Raw genomic sequence first — 23268 nt, 5'->3', positions numbered from 1 at the left:
GCAGCAGTCATCAAAACAATTTGGTACTGGCTAAGAGACAGAAAGAAGGATCAGTGGAATAGACTTGGGGCAAATGACCTGAGCAAGACAATATATGATAAACCCAAAGATCCCAGCTTTGGGGACAAAAATCCACTATTCAATAAAAACTGCTGGAAAAATTGGAAGGCAGTGTGGGAGAGATTAGGTTTGGATCAACACTTCACACCCTACACCAAGATAAATTCAAAATGGGTGAATGACTTGAACATAAAGAAGGAAACTATAAGTAAATTAGGTAAACACAGAATAGTATACATGTCAGACCTTTGGGAAGGGAAAGACTTTAAAACCAAGCAAGACTTAGAAAGAGTCACAAAATGTAAAATAAATAATTTTGACTACATCAAATTAAAAAGCTTTTGTACAAACAAAACCAATGTAACCATAATCAGAAGGGAAGCAACAAATTGGGAAACAATCTTCATAAAAACCTCTGACAAAGGTTTAATTACTCAAATTTACAAAGAGCTAAATCAATTATACAAAAAATCAAGCCATTCTCCAATTGATAAATGGGCAAGGGACATGCATAGGCAGTTTTTAGATAAGGAAATCAAAACTATTAATAAGCACATGAAAAAGTGTTCTAAATCTCTTATAATCAGAGAGATGCAAATCAAAACAACTCTGAGGTATCACCTCACACCTAGCAGATTGGCTAACATGACAGCAAAGGAAAGTAGTGAATGCTGGAGGGGATGTGGCAAAGTAGGGACATTAATTCATTGCTGGTGGGGTTGTGAATTGATCCAGCCATTCTGGAGGGCAATTTGGAACTATGCCCAAAGGGCGATAAAAGATGGTCTGCCCTTTGATCCAGCCATAGCACTGCTGGGTCTGTACCCCAAAGAGATAATAAGGAAAAAGACTTGTACAAGAATATTCATAGCTGCATTTTTTGTGGTGGCCAAAAATTGGAAAACGAGGGGATGCCCTTCAATTGAGGAATGGCTGAACAAATTGTGGTATATGTTGGTGATGGAATACTATTGTGCTCAAAGGAATAATAAAGTGGAGGAATTCCATGGAGACTGGAACAACCTCCAAGAAGTGATGCAGAGCAAAAGGAGCAGAACCAGGAAAACATTGTACACAAAGACTGATACACTGTGGTACAATCGAACGTAATGGGACTTCTCCATTAGTGTCAATGCAATATCCCTGAACAATCTGCAGGGATCCAAAAAACTCTATCCACAAGCAGAGGATAAACTGTGGGAGTAAAAACACTGAGGAAAAGCAACTGCTTGACTACAGGTGTTGAGGGGTCATGTCTGAGGAGAGACTCTAAATGAACACTCTAATGCAAATACCAACTACATGGAAATGGGTTCGAATGAAGAACACATGTGAAACCCAGTGGAATCAGGCGTCCGTTATTGGGGGGGGGGGAGAGGAAAAGAAAATGATCTTTGTCTCCAATGAATAATGTTATGAAATGACCAAATAAAATATTGTTTTAAAAAAAAAGGAATTTCCACAGTAGAAGCTATGATTGTAGATAAAATTCTGAATCCCTATTAAACACAATCCCTCTACTAAATGATGAATTCCAGAAAGAGGAGCCTTTTCTTATCTAAATTTCATATTGCCCCAACAGGGCTAGAGCACATAATGCTGAAACTTTTCTTGAACGGAATTTTGTAATTTATGTACTTTTCACTTGATCCCTCTCACCTCTTCTCTTCCCATCCCACTTCTAAGAAGGTAGCAACATTCTTTTAAACTTTGTTTCTTTCTCAACTACACTACGAATTTCAAATTCTTCACAACCAGGCACTAGCATACATATTTCTAGCTTATTACACATTATTCCTCTTGAGGAGAACTCTACTAACCAGCTCAACTGACCTTCTTGACTTTTCTTATTGAACACCACAACACCTAAATTTTTGCGTAGGTGATCATTCTTTGCCTAGAATACATTCTCTTCTAACCTTTGACTTTTAGAATTCCAAGGGTACACACACACACACACATATCTCTTCAAAATCTCAAATTACCCCATCATAGTTTTCATATAGAAACTCAGAAAAGCATAATATATATGTATCTGTGTAAATATATAGTATTGTATGATGTCAACATGTTTTATCTTTTAATACCATAAATACATAGTTTATTTTAAAAAGTTAAAATAAGTAAAAAGTTTGAAAGTAAAAAAATTTTATTTGTTGGTTATTGTTATTATTTAGTCATTTCAGTCCTGTCCAACTCTTCATGACCCTATTGAGGGTTTTCTTGACAAAGATACTGGAGTAGTTTGCCATGTCCTTCTTCAGCTCATTTTATGATGAGAAAACTGAGCGAACAGAGTAAAGTAATTTGTTCAGGTTCACATAGCTAGTGTCTCTGAGGCCAAATTCGAACTCAGGTCTTCCTATCTCGAGGCCTGACCCTCCATCTGCTGTGCCATCTAACTTTCCCTAATATAATACATACATTATAAGTAAATATAATTATACATATATTTAATAAGAAGTGGTATGGCTTAGTATAGAGCAATAGTTATGGAATCTGGGAGACATGTTCAATTCCCACCTGGGACACCTACTGGCTTTTCAATAACCCTAGACAAAAAACTTAATCTCTCAATGCCTACAACTATAAATTGCTGACTTGATAAGGATCTGCTCTGATAGAGAATTTCCTCAGGAGTTCCTTATTTCAACAAAATCATCATCAAATTTTTTTCAAATAGTGTACCTGTTGTTTCCTAGTAGATAGTTAGCTCCTAGAGGGCAGGAACTATTTCATTCTTAACTTTGAATCCCAGGCACCTAGCAGGTATTTAAAACATTCCTATTAATTTATTGATCTCCTATTCCTAGCATTGAGCTCTGCACATAATTCAAAAACTCAGTTTAGCAGTTTAGTGCCCTCTATTGCAACACACTATGTCAGACCCTGGGGACATTTTTTTGCTTTTTTTTTTGGTGGTGTTGGTGGTTGGGTTGGTTATTTTTGTCTTTGACAGGTGGTAAGGTGCCTGACCACATCAAGGCTTCAGGCACAGAGAAACTACCTGGTCTTTGCTAGCATGTTTCTGAGTCAGGACCTGAAAGTCTTTCTGACTTTAAAACCAGTCCAAAATCCATTGCCTCTTCCTCACTTCCTATCACTCACTTTAAAAGAACACAAATATAGTTCTGTTCCCAGACTTGTTCTCAAAGAATTTACAAACTAATGTGGGGAGGGGAGAAAACAAGCATTCAGATAACAAGGATTGGAAGATAAGATGTCCAAGTACTACAGGTAACTTGGGAAGCTAGAGATCATTTGGCAGGAGGAAAAAGGTTAAGGTGACTTCATAGAAGAGATGGTATGTGAATCAGGAATGGAAGCAATTTCCCCGAGTCTTGTGGGAAAGAAAATTTTTATCCACCATGTCCAGGAAGCAAAAATATAGAGGTAGGAGAAGGCAGAATTATACAGAGAAAAGCACCATATTTGTGGTCAGGGAGCCAGGATTCAAACTCTGGCTTTAGTCTTTGTGACTTATGTGGCTTTAGTTTCTTCATTTTCATAATGGGGCAACTAGATGGCACAGTAGATAAAATATCAGGCTTAGAGTTAGGAAGTCCTGAATTCAAAACCAGTTTCAGACACTTAGTAGCTATGTGACCCTGGACAAGTCACTTTGCCCTTTTTGCCTTAGTTTCTTCATTTGTAAAAGTGAGCTGGAGAAGGAAATGTCAAACCACTCCAGTATCTTTGCCAAGAAAATCCCCATAAGGGTCATGAAGAGTTGGACAAGACCCAAATGACTAAACAATAACAACAAAAATAAGGTGGTTAAATGAAGATGATTTCTGAGGACCTTTTCAGCTCTAAGACTGACCCTATGGATGAAAAGTTGTCAAAGTTTGGCTAAAATACAAAAATGAATAGAGTGAGATAATATTGGACAGATAAGTAGGAAGCACAATGTAGATCAGCCAGTCTGTCAGTCACAGTAACAGGTATATATATATATATATATCTTACCTCTTACTAATTAGTTGCATATATATATATACATACACACACACACACACACACATACACACACACACACACACACACATACACACACACCAGGTCTTCTGCTATGTGTTGGAAAAGCAAAGAAAGGCAAAAACAGTGTCTCTGTCCTCAAGGAACTCATATTCAAATGGTGGATAAAACATACAAACACCTACATACACACAAGAGATAAAGAATATAAACAGAAGGTAATCTCAGAGGGAAGGCACTAACAACGGGAGAAACTAATAAAGGCCTTTTGCAGAAGAGAAGATTTGAGTTTTAAAGGAAATCAGGGAAGCCAGGAGTTGGATGTGAAGAGACAGCATTCCTAGCAAGAGAAGCTGCCAAAGAAAAGGTAGGAAGAGCAGAAGGGAAATAAGACCATTGCATTGAACTGTAGAATAAATGGAGGGGAATTAAATGAAAGAAGACTGGTGAGGTAAAGTAGGAAGGGGGCAGGTTTTGAATGTCAAATAGTATTTTACATTTGGTCCTGGGGATAACAGGGAAATACTGGATTTTATTGAGTGGAGGGGCTAAAGGTTTGTGTAACAATTAGACTTATGCTTGAAGATCTCTTTGACATTTGACTAGAAGATAGATTGGAATAAGGAGAAGCTTGAGGCGAGGAGAACAAACAGAAGGCTATTTCATTTGCCGACCCATGAGATGATGAGGGTCTTTCCCAGACTGGCTACTATGTGAGTTGAGAAGGGAACTGCAGAAACAGTTAGACATGTAGAAAGAGAGCCATCAGAGAGCACTGATCACCAGATACTAAAGTTGATGTTATAATCTGGGCTTCTCTTGTACATTTACCATGTTCTACTTGGTATTCCATTTATTCACTTTATATATTAACTCCGTTCTAGAATATGAGCTCCATGAGAGCAAGGTTCAGGATGTATCTAAACCCCACCCCCATAACCAACACAGAACTCTGATCATAGAAAGTCTTTGCCGAATTGAACAAGACAAGATCCATTCCATTAGTGGGAAAGTGGAGAAAGCCAACATTCAGATTTCCTAAATCCTTCCTTCTTCTCTCCTCTCCGTGACAGCTCCGATCCAACACCATCTCTATTCTGGGGGCTCCACTGGCAGGTTCTCAGGTCACTAAATACGCCTCCAACTACAACGGAACGGGATTGTCCTCACACCTACCCGACCCACAGTGACAACCTCCAGAGGCGGCAGGAGAAAATGCAATGCACCCCCCAAACCGTGACGTCAGCGCCGGGCCAGCGACGTCACTGACCCTAACCTTTACCCTCGCAACGTTCTGCTACCTCTCCCAGAGAGCAGGGAGTTTTGAAACCGAGAACAACTCTTGAAGCCTAAACCTAACCCTAACGCTTCCCGAGGAGGCGCAGAGAGACTACAACTCCCAGAATGCCTTGCCACAAACTCTGGAGGTCGCGCATGCTGTTTCCTAAGGGGGCGGAGTTGCAGCCTGGATGAATTTCCGCAGTTAATTTGAGTACGGGAGGAAGCTGTAGTGATCTCCATCCAGTTTAGTTAGGCCGAACCAAGGACAAGAACGAGGGAGAGGGAACTAAACTTGATCGCCTCATTGCGCTGTTCGGGAAACGCTATAAAGAAAACAACGTAAACCAGTTTCCTATACCTCCTTCTCATATTTTACAGAGTATTTTTCTTGTTTTGCCTTGCCGTCTGGGAGCACGGATCTCCCCCCGAGACAATATATAGTATGACCCAACATGGCAGCATTCACTTAGCCTCAACTAGGGGCGGAGCCGGAAGCGGTCCCACCCCGCCTCCCCGCCTCTCTGCAGGAGGGCGGGCGGCTTGGAAGGGGGGGTTCCGCTTCCGGCAGCGGTGGCTGCAGCCTCGCTCTGGTCCCTGCGGCTGGCGGCCCAGCCGTGTGTCTCCTCCTCCGCCGCCGCCATATTGTCTGTGTGAGGAGAGGGGAGAGCGGCCGCCGCCGCCGCCGCCACCACCACAGGTAGAGCGGAGCGGGCTAGTGGGAGGGTTGAGAGTGTGGGTCCGAATTGGGGGAACGGAGTCCGCTCCTCAGTCGGCCTTTCCGAGTTGCTTCTAGGAGGCCTGCCGCCTTTGCCCTATGCCCCCCCCTCCAGTGGGGGGGGGGCCCATCAGCCTTCGGGGTCGCCTCTCGGGGGGGCCGCTATGGGCTGGGGTGGCGGACGGGGACATCCCCGAGGACGGGGAGCAGCCCTCCAGGATGGAGAAAGGAGAAATTTAGTAGTTTGTTAGGGTGGGGTGGGAGGGGGCTGGGGAGCCCCTCGAAGTGTTGGGAGGGGGTACAGCCTGGACGTACGGGGGAGGAGACAAGGGTGGGGCGGGAGGGAGGGGCGGCTGATGGGGGGTGGGGTGGGGGAGTGGTACTAGAGGAGGTGGTGCTGCAGGAGGGAGGGGGCTCCTGGGGGGACCTTTGAGGTGGGGTTACGAATACCAGGGTGGGTTCTGTGTTGAGAGTAGAGGACCTTAGAAAGGATGGGGTGGGGTTGTAGTTTTAAGAGATGATTTGGAAACTGGGTTTAGGCCAGGAAAGATAAGGCAAAGGGGTCTCAATTCAGAGAGGGTCTGCTGGCCTCTGACTAGAGTTGTAAAGGTGGTTACTGATGAACATGTAAAAGGTAGGGGGTTAAGTTAAGGTTTTGTGTAGGGGGAGGGGATGAAATAGGATCAGCAATTTCTTGCCTAGAAAAATGATGAAATTTAGACTGTAGGGAGGAGCTTCTATAGGATATACTCTTCTATGGTTGGACTCCGGGTTCAGTCGAGTGAAGTTGCTTTGTAGAAAAGAAAGAAATTAAATAGGTGGCCCAAAGATTTAAGCATGGAAATATTTAGTGGGATTGGCTTCCATTTTTTATATGGGTTTAGCCCACACTTGGATAAAATTGGAGACTCAAGGATTTCAAAAAATTTTTGTACTTGCTGTATGACCTGTTTGTTCTTTAGTTGGTTGACTTGACAGGCAAGTTTGACCTGGGGCTGAATGTTAAAATTGGCCTGGCCTCCAGTGTCCTTGTAAAAACCTCCAAGAACTTGTAGCTGTTGCTCTTTTCCGTTCCAGAATTCTAACTTTAGCTTACCTGGATTGATTTGCCTTGTTCCAACTTTGGTGATTTGACTTCATAATCTTTTGTGGGGGAGGAGCAGGGATGGGTAGTAAAACATTGACTTGTAAAACAAATTGGCTGTTAAGTTTTCTGTTCCAACATCTGAGTAAGAGTCAAATTACTTTGGAGCAAATTATTGTAAAAACAGAATTTTAAAATAATAAAATGTGAAACATTGGAAATAATCTAGTATTAAGTCCCATTATTTTACAGATAAAGAAATTGACACTCAGGGCAACTGCTTTACCCAAGGTCACAAATAGGCCTGATTTAGGTTCTTTTAATAAAGGACTGATGGTGGGGAGGTAAAGAGGTTCAAAGTTGAGAAAAGAATTCATTTATGGGCAATGGTTGATTGTCTTGCTTTTTTAGGGCTGATAACAGCTGGTAACTAACTGCCTCTCCACAAGGATATTTTTAGTTCTTTCTCTTGCTACCCACTACCTTCCAGAATAAATCTTTGCTTTCACTTTTCCCTCCATGTTTGAACATTTACTATCTTGTCTTTTCTTTTTATATTCATTTTGACTAAAAAACAAATGCCTTAGAGAAGTCATGTTAAAGTCTTAAGTAGAAAAGAGCTTTTTAAAAAACAGTTTGTGGGGAATAACTTTTTAAAGAGCAAAGGCAGCAAAGATTACTTTTCTGAAGTGCCTGGTTCACAGATGCTTGGTTAACATTGGGAAAACTTCCTTTTGACAATTAAATGTTCTGCTAGTATGAGATAGTCTCTACTCTTTAATAATTGTACAGCAGTTCAAAGGTGGAAAGAAAGAACATCAACATGTGACCAAATAAAAGTTTGATTCTGTTTTGATAGGACTTTAAGAGATGATGATTCTTTTTTATTCTATTTCCCATTATAGACTTCCTGGGGGAAATTATGTGTTTAACATGAAATGTATAGAGATGTTGTCATTTTGTCCTCATTAATTTATATTACCCCAGTAGAAATATGTTGTCAACAGGATCAAAGGTAACAGTTCAGTACATGAACCTTTTGAAAGCTTTAGTTTTTAGAAATAAGGATTGTTCAATGATGGTATTTTTCCCATGTTGTAGCCTCTGGAGCTTATGAGAGAGGGTCCTACCACTCCTTTCACCCAAGGCAACAGATCCTTTAAAAGCCCTTGGATTTCTTGTCACCTTCTTTTCAAGGTTTAGAAGGCTGGCCTGAGACCTACTGAATTATGCATGATAGTGTATTTAGTGTTTGGAGAAACGCCTTTTAGTCTTAGTTTAACCAACCTTTAAAAGAATCAACTGTACAACAAAGAAATGAGTTTTTAAAGGTGGGAGAAATGAAGGAGTCTAGGTTTGAGTAAGATGGACTGTAGGAGAGGAAGTAACTAACTGAAAAAAATAATTGGAATGGAAGTCAGAAGTCACTGTGACCTTCTAGAAGCAAGTCACTTCTTCAGGCCCCAGCTTTTTCAACTTCCTAGGTGTTCTTAACTTTTTTGTGTCAGGTGGACCTCTTTGGCAGTCTGATGAAGCCTATGAACTCCTCAGAATAATGTTTTTAAATGCATAAAATAGAATACATAGGATCACAATGTAAACCATTTATATTGAAATTTTCAGAATTTGAAGTTTTCAGAATATTTAAAAAATCTAGTTCACTGACCTCAGGTTAAGAACTTCTGCCCCTAGATAATCCTAAAGGGGGATGGAGAGGGAGAGAGATTTCTGGCATTACATAGTTAATTGAAGAGGGAGGAAAAGATCTCTTTGTTTACAAATTCATAAAGCAAAGATTTGTAGAACTTAACATTTAAGACCTTAAATATCTTATTTAGTCCCCTCTTTTTATGTGTTTAAAAAAAATTCAGTAAGAGGCTTGCCCAAGGTCCCATAACTAGTTAGTGGCAGATCAGGGACTAGACCCCAGTTTTATTGATTCCCAGTCCCAACATGTTTTTCACCACATTTGCACTGTGGTCCCAAGGCAATGTGTGTATATGCACATGAGCACACAGGTTCACAAGTTTACTAGTATGACTTTACCTAGCATTGGATAAGTGTTCAGCATTCTTTCGACAATTTCAAATGAGATGCCCTAGGTTTTTGGTTCCTCTCCTATCCCTAGTTTCATGGGTGACCTTGTATAAGTTGTTTACCTTTTTTGTTTCACAGGAGTATTTAGAGAGAATGAATATTGCTTTGAATGCTTATGGTAGATGAGACTACAAAAGTATAAAGTATTTTATCACTTGGCTGTGTTTCTTAATTGTGGGAATTGTGGGCCAACTACACTTGCAAATAAAGAAATGTTTCCAACATTATTTAAGACAAAACTCACTGAAGGGAAGGACTTATTTGAGTTGAGTTATGGATACAGGAAGATAGTTTTTTCCCCTGTGTTTTGTATACCTTTGGGTAGGTTCTGTTAGGTAGTCATTTTCCCATGTTCTAGATATCAAAGATTGTTAGTTAATGTGGGGCAGCTAGGTAGCTCAGTAGCCATGCATGGAGATGGGAAGTCTTCAGTTCACATTTGGCCTTAGACACTTCCTAGCTTTGTGACCCTTGGCAAATCATTTAACCCCAATTGTCTAGCTTTTAGCACTCTTCTGCCTTGAACTGATTGATACTCAGTATCAGTTAAAAGACCGAAGGTAAGGGTAAAAAAAAAGTTTGAGTGAAAGATTCACAGTATCACAAGATGATGTTGGGCGTGGCATTTTAGTGCTCTCTCTAGGATCCTACACATAAGGTACCTACCTAGCAACTGTTGCTATGGTAGGAAAGCTTTTTTTTTAACTATTACATTAATATTCTTTCTCTGTGAAGGAAAATATTGATGCCTTTTCTGAAGTAGAAGTTAATAGTTTATTTTAAAGATACTCGTTACATGGTTTTAGAATTGTAGCTTCTTAGAACCAATAGAGAGCTCTTGAAGGTTATTTTTCTATTTTTGTAACTTTGTCTTGGTGATTTCCTGATAGATTTTATTAGAGAAATTTTATTTTAGTTTGTTGAGAAAGATGTAAATTGCAAATTCTTTGAAATTATATTTATGTGCACTGATAGGTTAGTGAGAATTTTTTGTAGTTTCATAGCAGTATTTTCTAGTTGCTAAAATAGCTCCCCAGTAATGAGATTTTAATATCTATTACATGTTGTCAAACATTAAGAAATTGATTCTTAAAATAAGAGTTATTATTCAAATAAGGGAAAGTTGTAGGAACAGTCTGTTATGTAAATACCCTAATAATTTGCATATATCAGAATACACAGGGATTTGCCTTGAACATTTTTAACTGACTCACCTATAACAATTGTGAGATTTATCAAATGGCACAGGCAAAGCATTTTGCCTTAATTTTCATTTTTTTCTTTTATCAAATAAGAGGGTTGTACTAAGTGATCCCTAAAATCCCTTCCGGTTCCTTTTTTTTTTTTAACTTAAAAAATTTTATTTAATTAATTTAGAATATTTTCCATGGTTACATGATTCATGTTATTTGTGTTCTTTCTCTTCCCCTCCTCCACCCCCCTTCCATAGCCAATGAGCAATTAATTCCACTGGGTTTTACATATGTCATTGATCAAGACCTATTTCCATATTACCAATATTTGCATTAGGGTGATCTGTTTAGAGTCTAGATCCCCAATCCTATACCTGTTGACACAAGTAATCAAGAAGTTGTTTTTCTTCAGTTTCTACTCCCACAATTCTTTCTCATAAATCCTTCAGAGTTGTCCTGGATCATTGCATTGCTGCTAGTAGAGAAGTTCATTACATTTGATTGTGCCACAGTATCTTCCAGTTCTTAATGTGAAAGAAATCTGGGAGCTACGGTCTGGATCCATGTTGGCAAAGATATGGCATGTATGCCGGAAAGGGCTGCTCTGTTCTCTCTCCACCTCACCTGAGGACATTTTTCACATGCCCCGCCTCTGCCAGCAACCCAATTTGAGAACTTCTTCCCTCCAGTCTGAGGTAATGGGAGGGGCCTCTCATAGGCAGTTTGAAGGTGTAGTTTGGGCATGCAATCTCTAAAAGGTTTGCCAATGCTGGTCTAGGTGAATCCTGATATCCTACAGAAATTCAGGATTGGGAGGGACCTAGAGACAGCATTTTGTTCAACCCTTTCCTTTTATATGTCAGGACTAGAAAGGTGCCTTAAATTTTGTACATGTTCATTGAGTTAGGCCTTAAGCCCCAAATCTGCAGACAGACTTCAAAGATTCTTTGTACAATGCAGAAACTTAAGACACTTTCTGAATTATTTTGTTGCAGAATTGACTTGTTTTTGTGTAAATGTGGATATAATTTCTAAAATAATTATTTGTAATATAAAATTTTCAAATTCCATGACTTTTATGAAGACAAATGATTACAAAGAGGGAAATTCAGGACTGAGACAAATCTTCCCACTTAATTTTAATTTCCATTTACAGGAATTTTTAAAAATGTGATTTCTTGATACTCAGTTTCTGTTACTGGATGGGTAAGGTACTGTGTTGCTTGTAGTTCTAGGGTAACACACTTTGAACTACTTAAAAGGTTTCTCTGATGTTACAAGGCCAAGTACCTCTTAAAATGACTGGAACCTCTCACCTCTGACAAGATTTTAAAAAACAAAACAAAACAACTGTGTTCCTTAATGACCTTGTGTCAGGATCAGAGTTCTCTTACATCCTAGTGTCGCAAGAAACAGAGTTTGGGAGGTTCCTGGTGGAGGTGGAGAGGTTCCTGTTGTCTGGTTAAATGCTTTGGTCTCTGGAGTAGAATTATTTCTACATTAATGTTTGTCTTCTCCTTAGCTCTATCCTCTGAGATGATCTACTACCCTGCTTTCTTGTTTACTGTACTTTGTCAGTGTTCTTATGCCATAAATTCCCCAGGGCTGGAACCTGTCATACTCTTGCTTGAGAATAGTTAAACATGCTCTCTGTTTTCATGACTATATGTAAGAAATAGAAATAGTATCTGCTTTACAGTTTTTCCATTTTTTAAAGCTAATTTTCATAATACTGTAGCTGTGCAACTAATCCAATTCAGATAAATAAGTTGAGAGGCTCTGTCTATTAGATTTCTGTTTCTCCTAATTTTATATCCCATCTCATCCTTTCCCCCTCCCTACCCCCTTGCCCAGTCTTAAGATATTTTTTGAGAAAGGTGGTATCTGGAGAAGTTAGAGCTGAATATTGAATAGGAAGATGTATATAGTTGGATATTAGTTCAAATTTAACAAGTATGAAGTGCTTACTTAGATTGGTTTTAAGAAAGCACAGCCTCTGCTGTTAAGAAATTTTTACAGATTCTCAACTCTGTCATTGCAAGGGAGAGAGGTCCAAATAGTGATGTGAAACTTAGATCTAGAGGGGTAAGATCACATTAATCTAGAGAAGTGACATTTGAACTGGTCTTGAAGGGAAGGATTTCAGCAGCTATAGAAAAGTGGGAGAGAATGGAATTGTATGTTCCAGACAGAAATGGGCAAGAAGATGACAGATATGAAACATTGAAGAGAAAAGTTTTAACTAGTATGGAGTGTCATATTGTAAAATAAAGCTGGAAAGACAAGTCAAGAGAGAGTGTGGAGGGCCTTGAAAGTCAGGAAGAGAGGAATTTGTACTTTGATAGGCAAAGGAGAGTTTCTGAAGTTGTGTATGTGTTTTTCTCCAAAAACAAAGATTTGTTCAGTCATACCAAGATATTAAGAAGATTATGTTGATATAGCTGTGTGAAGAGTATGAATGGGATTGGAATGTGCATATTTTGGTAGGATATTCAGTTATGTGGAGTTAAATTTGAATTTCTCTTAGTTTCCAAATGTTATTTCTCATCTCTGGTTCCAAGGTTTATTGGAGTTTATTGTGACAGTAAAATTCTCTGTAGTCAAGATAATTTAATAAATTGACGGAGAGGTAGATTTGCAGATGATAATTAAGAATGAGATTTAAATCTTTAAATCCATAGTAATTTGCAAATTCAGTCTTTAAAGAACATTTGTTGAACACCTTAGGGAAGGGAAGAAAAGAGACTAACTTATATAATACTATCTGAGAGATAGGTGCTTATCCCCATTTTTACAGTTGAGGAAACAGGCAAACTGAGGTTGTGTGACTTTCTTAGGGTCATACAACTAGTCTGAAGCCAGTTTGTACTCAGGTTTTCTTGATTCTAGTCATAGCACTTTATTCCCTGTACATTCTAACTTCTTAACCATCTTAAGGAAGACACTGTGCTTAGCTTTTTGGGAGTTTTAGTATAAGGACCATGTTTCATATAGTTATCAATGTATACAATCTAGTTTGTTCACCTAGCACAGTGATGACGAACCTATGGCATGGGTGCCAAAGATGGCATGCAGAGTGCTCTCTGTGGGCATATGGCCGCCCATTCCTCCCACCCCAGTTTCTTTCTAGAAAGGCAGAGGGACTTGGGCAGAGATGCTCCCCCACCTTGCCTGATGAAATTTTTTTCACATCACCCACCCTTCTGCCCAGCAGCCCAATGGGAGCACACAGCAGGTAAGATGGGTCGCTCACAGATGACAGCTGGAATGGGATGGAACTCTGGAGCCATTCCCCTCCCCTTCTCTATACTCACTGAGAACATTTCCTCACTTCATGTACCTCTTCACCCAGCAGCCCAATGGGAGTACTTTCTTTCTCCCCTATATGGGTAAGGGGGACATCATGGCACCCAGTCTCTGGGGCAGGTGGGCATGTCACTCAGTCTGGGGGATGGGGGTGAGAGTGGGGCCTGGCACTCCATCTCTAAAAGGTTTGCCATCACTGACCTAGAACATGCTTTGAATCTTCTTATCAAAAAATAATCTTTTTTCATAGTTTAGCTTTTGCTGTATCAGTTATTTCTCTTAAAATTCTTATAGAATTTAGAGTTGAAAGAGACCATAGAGGTCATCTGGTCAGTCCTCTCATTTTACAGATGGAAAAACAGAGGTTTTTGTAAATTGTACTAGGTCATAAAAGTACTTGATTAATTTTCTGTATTAGAGGTGAAGAAGCAAGGTCTATAGAGAGTAGTACTTCATTAGATGGTTCAAGTTACAAGGATGGGCCTCAAAACTTCTGTCTTACTTTCTGTGTTATACTGTTACAGACTTTATTTTTTATTGTGAAAATATTAATGTTTTACTGTTGGGAAGATTATTGTGTTTCTGGCTTTGGGGGGAAATAAATAGTATATGCCTTTTTGGGAAAGAGAAGTGGAAAAAAGTAATGGAACATAGGTCTCTGAATTATGAATAGGAGAGCTCTGGAGTAAGATTTGGGAGATTTGTGTTGTTTTACATTAGCTAAGTCACATCCCTTCTCTGGGTCTCATTTAACTGACTTGTAAAATGAAAGGATTGGACAATGATTTTAAAAGATCTCTTCTAGTTCTCATGCTATGGATCTAAAAATTGTAATTCTATCCTCTGAGGCCCCAGACCAATAGGAGTGCTTTCTCCCTCCCTGTGGTGGGGTAAGGGAGAGGTGGGGTGCACCTGACACTCAGTGGTGGGGGAGGAGCCTGGCACTCCCTTTCTAAAAGGTTTGCCATCGCTGCCATATAACAAATAGTATTTTTAGAGAGAGAGAAAAATCAGCACAATGATTCATATATTGAAAAAGTCTGAAAACTTGTGCGATGTGTAACACCTGTGGACTTTCAACTTCCATCAAGGTAGAAAGGAGGGGTGCTATAGGTGTCCTCATATCTCTTCCAGTCCTGTTTGATTTTTTGTAATTTTTTTGTTGTTGCATTAACTATTGATTTATTTATTTGTTTGTTTATTTTTTGGTGTGTACTTTCCATTTACATTGTTGTTATTGTATATTTTGGAGATTTGTTTTTTTTGTGTGTGTTTTTTTGGTTTTTTTGGTTCTGCTTACTTTACTGTGCAACAGTCCACGCTTCTATGTTTTCTTCACATATAATTTCTTACAGCACAGTAATGTCCCATTACATTCATGTATCACAGTTTGTTTAGCGATTCCCCAATTGATGGGTATCTACTTTGTTTCCGATTTTTTATTTTTTTAAAATGCAGCTACAAACTTTGGAGTAGATGGACTTTCTCCTTATTTCTTTTTAAAAAAATAATAACCCTTACCTTTCATCCTAGAATCAATACTGTGAATTGTTCCAAGACAGAAGAGCAGTAAGGGCTAGGCAGTGGGGATTAAGTGACTTGCCCAGGGTCACAGTCTAGGGCAAAGTTTGAACCTAGGACCTCCTATCTCTAATCCTGGCTCTCAATCCACTGTGCTACCTAACTGCCCCCTTCTCCTTATTTCTTGCTCCTTTGGTATGTGAGTCTAGTAATGGAGAATCTGGTTTAATAAATATGAACATTTTAGTCAATTTATTTGCATAATTCCAAATTGCTTTCCAAAATAGTGGTACCCATGCGCAGCTCTACCAGTATTTATTTATGTGCCTGTCATTCTACCACCTCTCTAACACTACTGACTCTTGCCTTTTTTTGGTTATTTGGGCAAGTTTTCAATGTGTGAAATGAAATCTCAGGGTTGTTTTAGTTTGCATTTCTTATTTTTAGTGTTCTTAGAACAATTTTTCATGTGATTGTAAATACTTTGCATTTCTTTTAAGAATTGTTCCGACTCCTTTGGCTGCTTATTTTTATTCTTTGGAATGACTCTTAGTGTTCCATATGTTTGTAATTGTTGATATTAATGTTATATGTGTTTATTCATTATTGATATATCTTAGATACCAAATTCTTATCAGAAATGTGATACAAAGATTTTTTTTCTTCCACTTAACTACTTACTTTCTTATCCTATGTGCATTAATTTTGTTTATACAAAAGCTTTACATTTTCAAGGAATCCAAGTGATCTTTTTTATCTTTTGTAATTGCCTCTATCTCTTGGTTGGTTAATAATACATATACCCATGACTGTGAGAGGTATATGACCTGTTTCCCTTCTGATTTTTTAAAAGGCATCTCCAATATTATTGTCATATCCAATTAGAAAGTGTTATGTAATGTACTATAAATGTTGGTGTAAACTTAATTTCTGCCAGGAAGCTTTCTAGTTTTCCCAGTGGTTTTATCATATGAATTGTTTTCCCTATGTAATTTATTTTTTTCCACTTTATCAAATACTGGGTTATTGGATTCTCTTGTTTCATATTCTCTTTGTCTAGTTTCTTCTACTGACCTATCTCCTGTTTTGTTTTGTTTTGTTTTGTTTTGTTTTTAATCAAAACAGATGATTTTGATGACTGATGCTTTATAATGTAGTTTGAGGTCTGAATGTGCTATTCCCCTTTAATCCCTACTTTTCATCATCATTTCTCTTGGTATATATTAGATCTTTTGTTTTTTTTAACGAATTTTATTAGTTTATCGAGTTTTCTAATGTACCCTTTCATAATTTGATTGCCATAGATTTAAAATGTAAATTAATTTTGGTAGCATTGTCATTTTTATTATGTTGACACTGCCTAGTCATGAACACTGAATGTATCTTCAACTATTTTTAAGTTCTTTATTTTTTTTTTAGAAACATTTTATGATTGAATCTATAGAAGTCTTTTTCTTTTTGTAATTATTTGGATGGAATTTACCTTTATATTGTTGCTTCTTGTATTTTTGTTTTCTCTTTTGATCCAGTCACGATGATACCCAAGATAATGAATTTTAAGGATAGAGATTTGGGAATAGTATTTAAAACATTCAATAATCATCAAATGGAATTGGTAATTATTTATATCTGTTACTTCTCCCCTCCCCCCAACCTTTGCCAAAGTATTTAAAAACTATAAACTTTTAGAACTGGAAGGAAATTTAATGATTCCTAGTAAAAGGACTTGTCTATGGTCTCCTAGAGAGCTATGAGAAGAACTAGCATTTGATTCTAGGCATAATGTACTGTCTAGTATGCCATAGTCCATCTTTGTGCAGGTGGTACTATATTTATTTAGAAAATGGGAATATTACAAGTCCAGGTCCCCCTACTAAGTTGAGAAAAGGAAAAGGCATGTGAAATTGAAGGGGAGAAGAAAAGATGTTTGACTAAAAGACTTGTATTGTAGGTCCTTAACACATTTTCATTTTGGCTAAGCTGTCCTTCCAAATTAATCTTTTGTAACTGTTGCCTACAAATTAATGTCCCAGGGAAGTGCTACTATAATTCAGTAGCACTAGATCTAACCTAAGCTTAAAAGTTAATGTGATGATGTATAAAAAGGGTAAATTTGAAATAATTTCTTCAACAAATTGCAAGAATTTTCACTACTTATTTCCATTGGGCTCCAAAAGATATGCTTCTTTGGATGCTAAGAAAGGTCAGTGGTTCGAGAACACTTGTAAGATTCCTCAAGAGGCTGTCAATCATAAGGGAAATTTTAAACTTAGGGGAGAAAACATGGTGGCAGTTATTATGACTTTAAAATTACCCTCTAGATGCATAATTCAAAGAGATCCACTAACATTATGGAGAAAAGGTAGTACATTGGAGGTTGAACATGGCTGTAAAGGAGACTGGGAATCTTGGCAGAGTCCCTGTGATATTAATAATAAAGATTACTATCCAAAGCTATGGGCCCTTGAACTTCTGATTCCTGGAGTGTTATTAGTTGCTTCCTTGAATGAATTCTTGGGGACTTTTCTTCCTTGACCTAGTAGTGTTTCTTACTGTTCTCTCTCTAAAAAATCACCTGGTGTGGTTAAGCAGTGCTCATTGTTTTAATTCACTGTTATCATTTACTTGAATCCCTAAATGATAATATTTAATTCTATAGCTAGGTACATTAGCTCTTGCTCCTGAACTCTTTCCTCCTAAACATGCCAGACCTCAGGTATACTTGCCTCCCCCTCCCCTAACATTTTATTGTAGAGAAAGAAGAGTTTTTGAAAATGTGCACATTTTCATTAATTAGAAAGGCATTTAAAAGACCTGTTCAGTCACACTTAAGTGTTGGCAAGCTTCCTATAAACTCTCCTGAACTACCTAAACATTTCCCTGATTCAGTTATGACCCCACCACCACACATATCCAAAATATCCTATTCCCAAATCAAATCATGTGACAGAGCATAGTTTATTTATCTTGATTGCTTTGTGTTTCCCTCTTCAGGAGTTAGTAAGTTTCTTATCAGATGTGGTCTGTGGCAGATTTTTAGTGCTTCAGGTACATCTTCCCATTTACCCATTGGCAGAGTATCAATTGCTACTGCTGAAAATATTTAGCTCTTCTGGCCTCAGCCACTTCCAAGTTGTGTGATCTTGGGCAAGTCACTTAACCTCCATTTCCTAACCCTTTTCATTTTATTGCCTTAGAATCAATACCCAGTATTGATTCAAAGACAGAAAGTAGAGGTTTTAAAATATATGTATATATTTTGCTTCCGATTTCCTCCTGATGAAAGTTCCTACGCTTTTGCCTGTTATTTGGTGTCATCCATAGTCTAGTATCATCTTATCTTTCCAGCCTTATTTATTACATACTTAACATGCCCCAACCTTCTCTCCATACATAAACTGGATGCTTCAGCAAAAATGTTCTAATGCATGGTTGCCATGCATCATCTGAGCTTTCCCACCTCTGCTCTTGTTCTACAGTTTCCTATTCCTAAAATGCTTTCTCTTCCCCCTTTACTTGTTTTTTTTTAACCTCTTATTTTCCATCTTGGAATCAATACTGAGTATTGCTAAGAGTGGTAAGAGCTAGGCAGTTGGGATTAAGTGACTTGCCCAGGGTCACACATCCAGGAAGTGTTGTGAGGCCAGATTTGAATTGAGGATTTCCTGTCTCCAAACTGAGCTTTCTATCCACTGGACCACCTACTTGCCCCACACCTTTTAATTTCTGCCCATCCTTTAAAATCCAACTAGAATGTCTCATCCCCCATGAAGCTCCCTTTGATTCTTCACAAGTCTGATCTCATGACACTTTATTTTGCAACTCTAATGTATTTAACATTGTGTCCTAGAATTGTTTGTTATCCCCTAACTAGACCATAAACTCCATGAGGGTTCCTTATTTTATCTTCTCTAGTACTACAGTTGATATCTAATAAAAGTATAAGAAATTATTCAGGCTAGGTCACTATAAGTACTGACAATACAAAATTACAAATGGACTGAAATAGCACCCCACCCTCAAAATAACCAAAAAAAGGTTACCCATTTTTAACAGACTTTGCTAAGGAAGAAAGAATAAAGACCCTTTTTTCTTTTAAAAAGTGCTGTTGATTATCTGAAAAGTATTAATGAAGATTGACATTTCACATTCAGCAAACTTGAATCTCAGGTGGAGAATCTAAGTACAGAAAATGTTTCCCGGTCCCCCGCCCATTCCTCAGAAAACTTATCCATCACAAATATTTAATCATAAGAATAAAAATTCAAAAGTGCTTTAGTTTACAAATTATTCTACCCCATCATCTCTAATTGCTCCATAATAAGGCAGAATCTGGACCAAATACCAAAATAGTTTATCATTATTACTTTGAGTGCTTTTTAAAGCAAGTAGTTGTCCTCTGGATATGCTTTTTGACCTAGGGAAGGACACGGGTTTGCTCTTGGGCTTTAGTGCCTACCAGTTTACAATTGAATGGAAAATTACTGACCCATTCAATCACATTAGGAATTGAGTTTCTTCTTAATTCTTTTTCTAGATAAATTTATTATAAATATATTTTCTCTTTTGTATTATCTATATTTCTTGATGTTTCCCCTCCCTTCAAGAAAGCCATCCCTTATAATAAAGGTGGTTTTTTTAAGTTCATTAAAACTGACCAAAATATTGGAAAAAGTCTAGCATATGCACTGCCTCACACTCATGAAGCCCCTCCTTTGCAAAGAAATAGGGAGAAGTGTCTTCTCATATCTCTTTGTTGATTATAATTTCAAAGCATTAACTTCACTTTTTTCCCCATTTACATTTTTATACTTAAGGATTATGTTGCTTTACTGGTTCTGCTTCATTTTTCATCAGTTTATTATATCTTTCAATGCTTGTCAATATTCATTTTCTGCCACACAGTACTATTTAATTACATTTATGTAGCATAGTTTGTTTAGCCATTCTCCAGTCAGTGAGCATCTACTGCCAATTCTTTGGAATAACAGAATTGCTGCTGTAAACATTTTTATCTCATTGCAGCCCTTCTTTTTTGTCATTGACCTCCCTGGTACCTAGATATGGAGCTGTGGAATCTCTGGGTCAAATGATATGGTCATTCTTTTCTCATAATACCATGTTGCTTTGCAGATTAGTTATACCAGTTCAGAGCTTAACAAACACTACATTAGTGTGCCAGCTTGCCACACTTTCTATGTTTCAACAAACCTGCCTACTAATGTGTGGTGTACTAGGCACTTTGGTAAATAAGACAAGATCCATAATTTCTAGGAGTTGACAATGTAATAAATTTATTATATTTAAAAATAGATCTTAGTAGCTTGAGAAAGTCTAAAATTTGATTTTTATTGAACTTTTTGGTTTGTTAAGTTATAAGTCCAAAGGTAGTTTTGTTCATTTAAAAAATACTTTTGTGTTTACAATTTTCATTTAAAGCAGTCATTGATCACCTATATTTCCACACTTGCTTTGGAACAACTTTACAACTCAAGTTTGCAATTTTAGTTGCTTCCTTCTACAGAAGTGACGTATTTATGCAGAACTTAATTTCTGAAAATTGCTTTTCCCTTTGTTTATCCCAGCTATTCTTTCATCTAACCCTCAGAGAGTAAACTTCAGACCACTTTGGTAATGAGAAACTTTTTAAAATAATCTGTTAGTAAACTTTTATTAAGAATCTTTATGTGCCAGATTTGGTGCTTAAGTGATGGGGATACAAAAAAAGGCAAAAGATAGTCCCTTTTTTTCAAGGAGTTCACAAGTCTGATAGGCAACACAATAGTAAACAGCTATCATAGCATTTCAATGCTGCAATCAACTATTTCTTTCATAGTCATTCATCATTTTTTAAAAACATTATTTTATTTTGTCATTTCCAAACATTATTCATTGGAAACAAAGATCATTTTCTTTTCCAACCCCCCCTCCCAACACCTCTCCCATAGCCGACGCGCGATTCCACTGGGTATCACATGTGTCCTTGATTCGAATCCATTTCCATGTTGTTGGTATTTGCATTAGAGTGTTCATTTAGAGTCTCTCCTCAGTCTTATCCCCTCAACCCCTGTAGTCAAGCAGTTGCTTTTCATCGGTGTTTTTACTCCCACAGTTTATCCTCTGCTTGTGGATAGAGTTTTTTGGATCCCTGCAGATTGTTCAGGGACATTGCATTGACACTAATGGAGAAGTCCCATTACGTTCGATTGTACCACAGTGTATCAGTCTCTGTGTACAATGTTCTCCTGGTTCTGCTCCTCTCACTCTGCATCACTTCCTGGAGGTTGTTCCAGTCTCCATGGAATTCCTCCACTTTGTTATTCCTTTGAGCACAATAGTATTCCATCACCAACATATACCACAATTTGTTCAGCCATTCCCCAATTGAAGGGCATCCCCTCGTTTTCCAATTTTTGGCCACCACAAAGAGTGCAGCTATGAATATTCTTGTACAAGTCTTTTTCCTTATTATCTCTTTGGGGTACAAACCCAGCAGTGCTATGGCTGGATCAAAGGGCAGACCATCTTTTATCGCCCTTTGGGCATAGTTCCAAATTGCCCTCCAGAATGGTTGGATCAATTCACAACTCCACCAGCAATGCATTAATGTCCCAACTTTGCCACATCCCTCCAGCATTCATTACTTTCCATAGCTGTCATGTTAGCCAATCTGCTAGGTGATACCTCAGTGTTGTTTTGATTTGCATCTCTCTGATTATAAGAGATGTAGAACACTTTTTCATGTGCTTATTAATAGTTTTGATTTCTTTGGCTGAAAACTGCCTGTTCATGTCCCTTGCCCATTTATTAATTGGAGAATGGCTTGATTTTTTTGTACAATTGATTTAACTCTTTGTAAATTTGAGTAATTAAACCTCTTTGTCAGAGGCTTTTATGAAGATTGTTTACCAATTTGTTGCTTCCCTTTTGATTTTAGTTATATTGGTTTTGTTTGTCATTCATCATTTTAAATGTCTATTATACACAGGGCCCAGTTTTGGACTAGGCAACCATGTCTCCCCTGCTCATAGCATTTACAGTCTAGTAAAAAGTATTCAAGGGCAGTTACGTGCCACAGTAGGTAGAGTACCTGGCCTGAAGTCAAGAAAATTCATCATCCTGAGTTCAAATTTGGCCTCAGACACTTACTAGTCGTGTGACTGGGCAAATTATTTAGCCCCATTTGCCTCAGTTCTTCATCTGTGCAATGAACTGGAAAAGGAAATGGTAAAGCACTCTAGTATCTTTACCAAGAAAATCCCAAATGGGGTCTTGAAGAATTAGACATAACCAAAATGACCAAAGAATAAGAGAGTATTCATGTTATAGCTATATAACTACAATGCAGAATCTAAGATCATAAGAGACATTATAATAGAAAGCTTGGGCTTGAATTCATGATTTACTGGCTATGTGATATTAGGACAAGTCACCTGAAGTTTTTTTGAATCTATTTATCTGTAAATTAGAAATAATGATAATAATTGTATTGCCTTTTTTCAACGAGTTTTTATAAACATGCATTATAGCAGAAAAAAAACAAATCAAGAGCTAGAAAAACCTATGTTTGAATTCTCACCTCTGCTATTTTTCCTACTGTGACCTTGGATGAGTTACTCCATGGGCCTCAGGTTCCTCAAAAAATGAAGGAGATTTAACTAAATCTCCATAGAGTTCCTTCCAGAAATTCTATGAAATAAGAATATATAAAAACATATTGTAAACCCTTAAGATACTATATAAATGTTACCTATTAAAGAGATACAGAGAGCTATGTAACATTTTAAGAACAATATAGAGGTAATGGTCCAAGAATTGAATTAATAAAGTTTTCTTTAAAATACAAAAACAGCCATGTTAACTAGAAATGGAACTTAACCCAAGAACATTTGTTTTTGTGTCTGATAATTTTTAAAAAAAACATCTATCTTTTTTTTAATATCATTAGACTTTCTTTCTCTCCCCCCCCCCCCTTCCCAGTAAGCCATCCCATATCACAAAGAATGCTTTTTAAGAGGGAGGGAAGGTGGGGG

The 23268-nt window shown here is 37.8% G+C and overlaps 1 protein-coding gene across 3 annotated transcripts in view; it reads left to right on the top strand.

The window, feature by feature from the left end:
- The first annotated feature begins 5351 nt into the window (after positions 1-5351).
- CSNK2A1 (casein kinase 2 alpha 1) overlaps positions 5352-23268 on the top strand; it is a 60012-nt gene continuing 42095 nt past the window's right edge. Inside the window, exon 1 of one of the 3 annotated variants that reach the window (XM_056811983.1) lies at positions 5352-5465. The gene's annotated coding sequence lies outside the window, so the exon portion shown is untranslated. Of the gene's footprint in view, positions 5659-5827; positions 6017-23268 lie in introns of those variants that run through there. The other 2 variants (XM_007474492.3, XM_007474491.3) reach the window with 2 other exon arrangements.

This window comes from Monodelphis domestica, chromosome 1, assembly GCF_027887165.1.
Source record: "Monodelphis domestica isolate mMonDom1 chromosome 1, mMonDom1.pri, whole genome shotgun sequence".
Lineage (NCBI taxonomy): Eukaryota > Metazoa > Chordata > Mammalia > Didelphimorphia > Didelphidae > Monodelphis > Monodelphis domestica.
The sequence above is the reverse complement of the archived record's forward strand: the minus strand, read 5'-3'. Positions and strand labels throughout refer to the sequence as shown.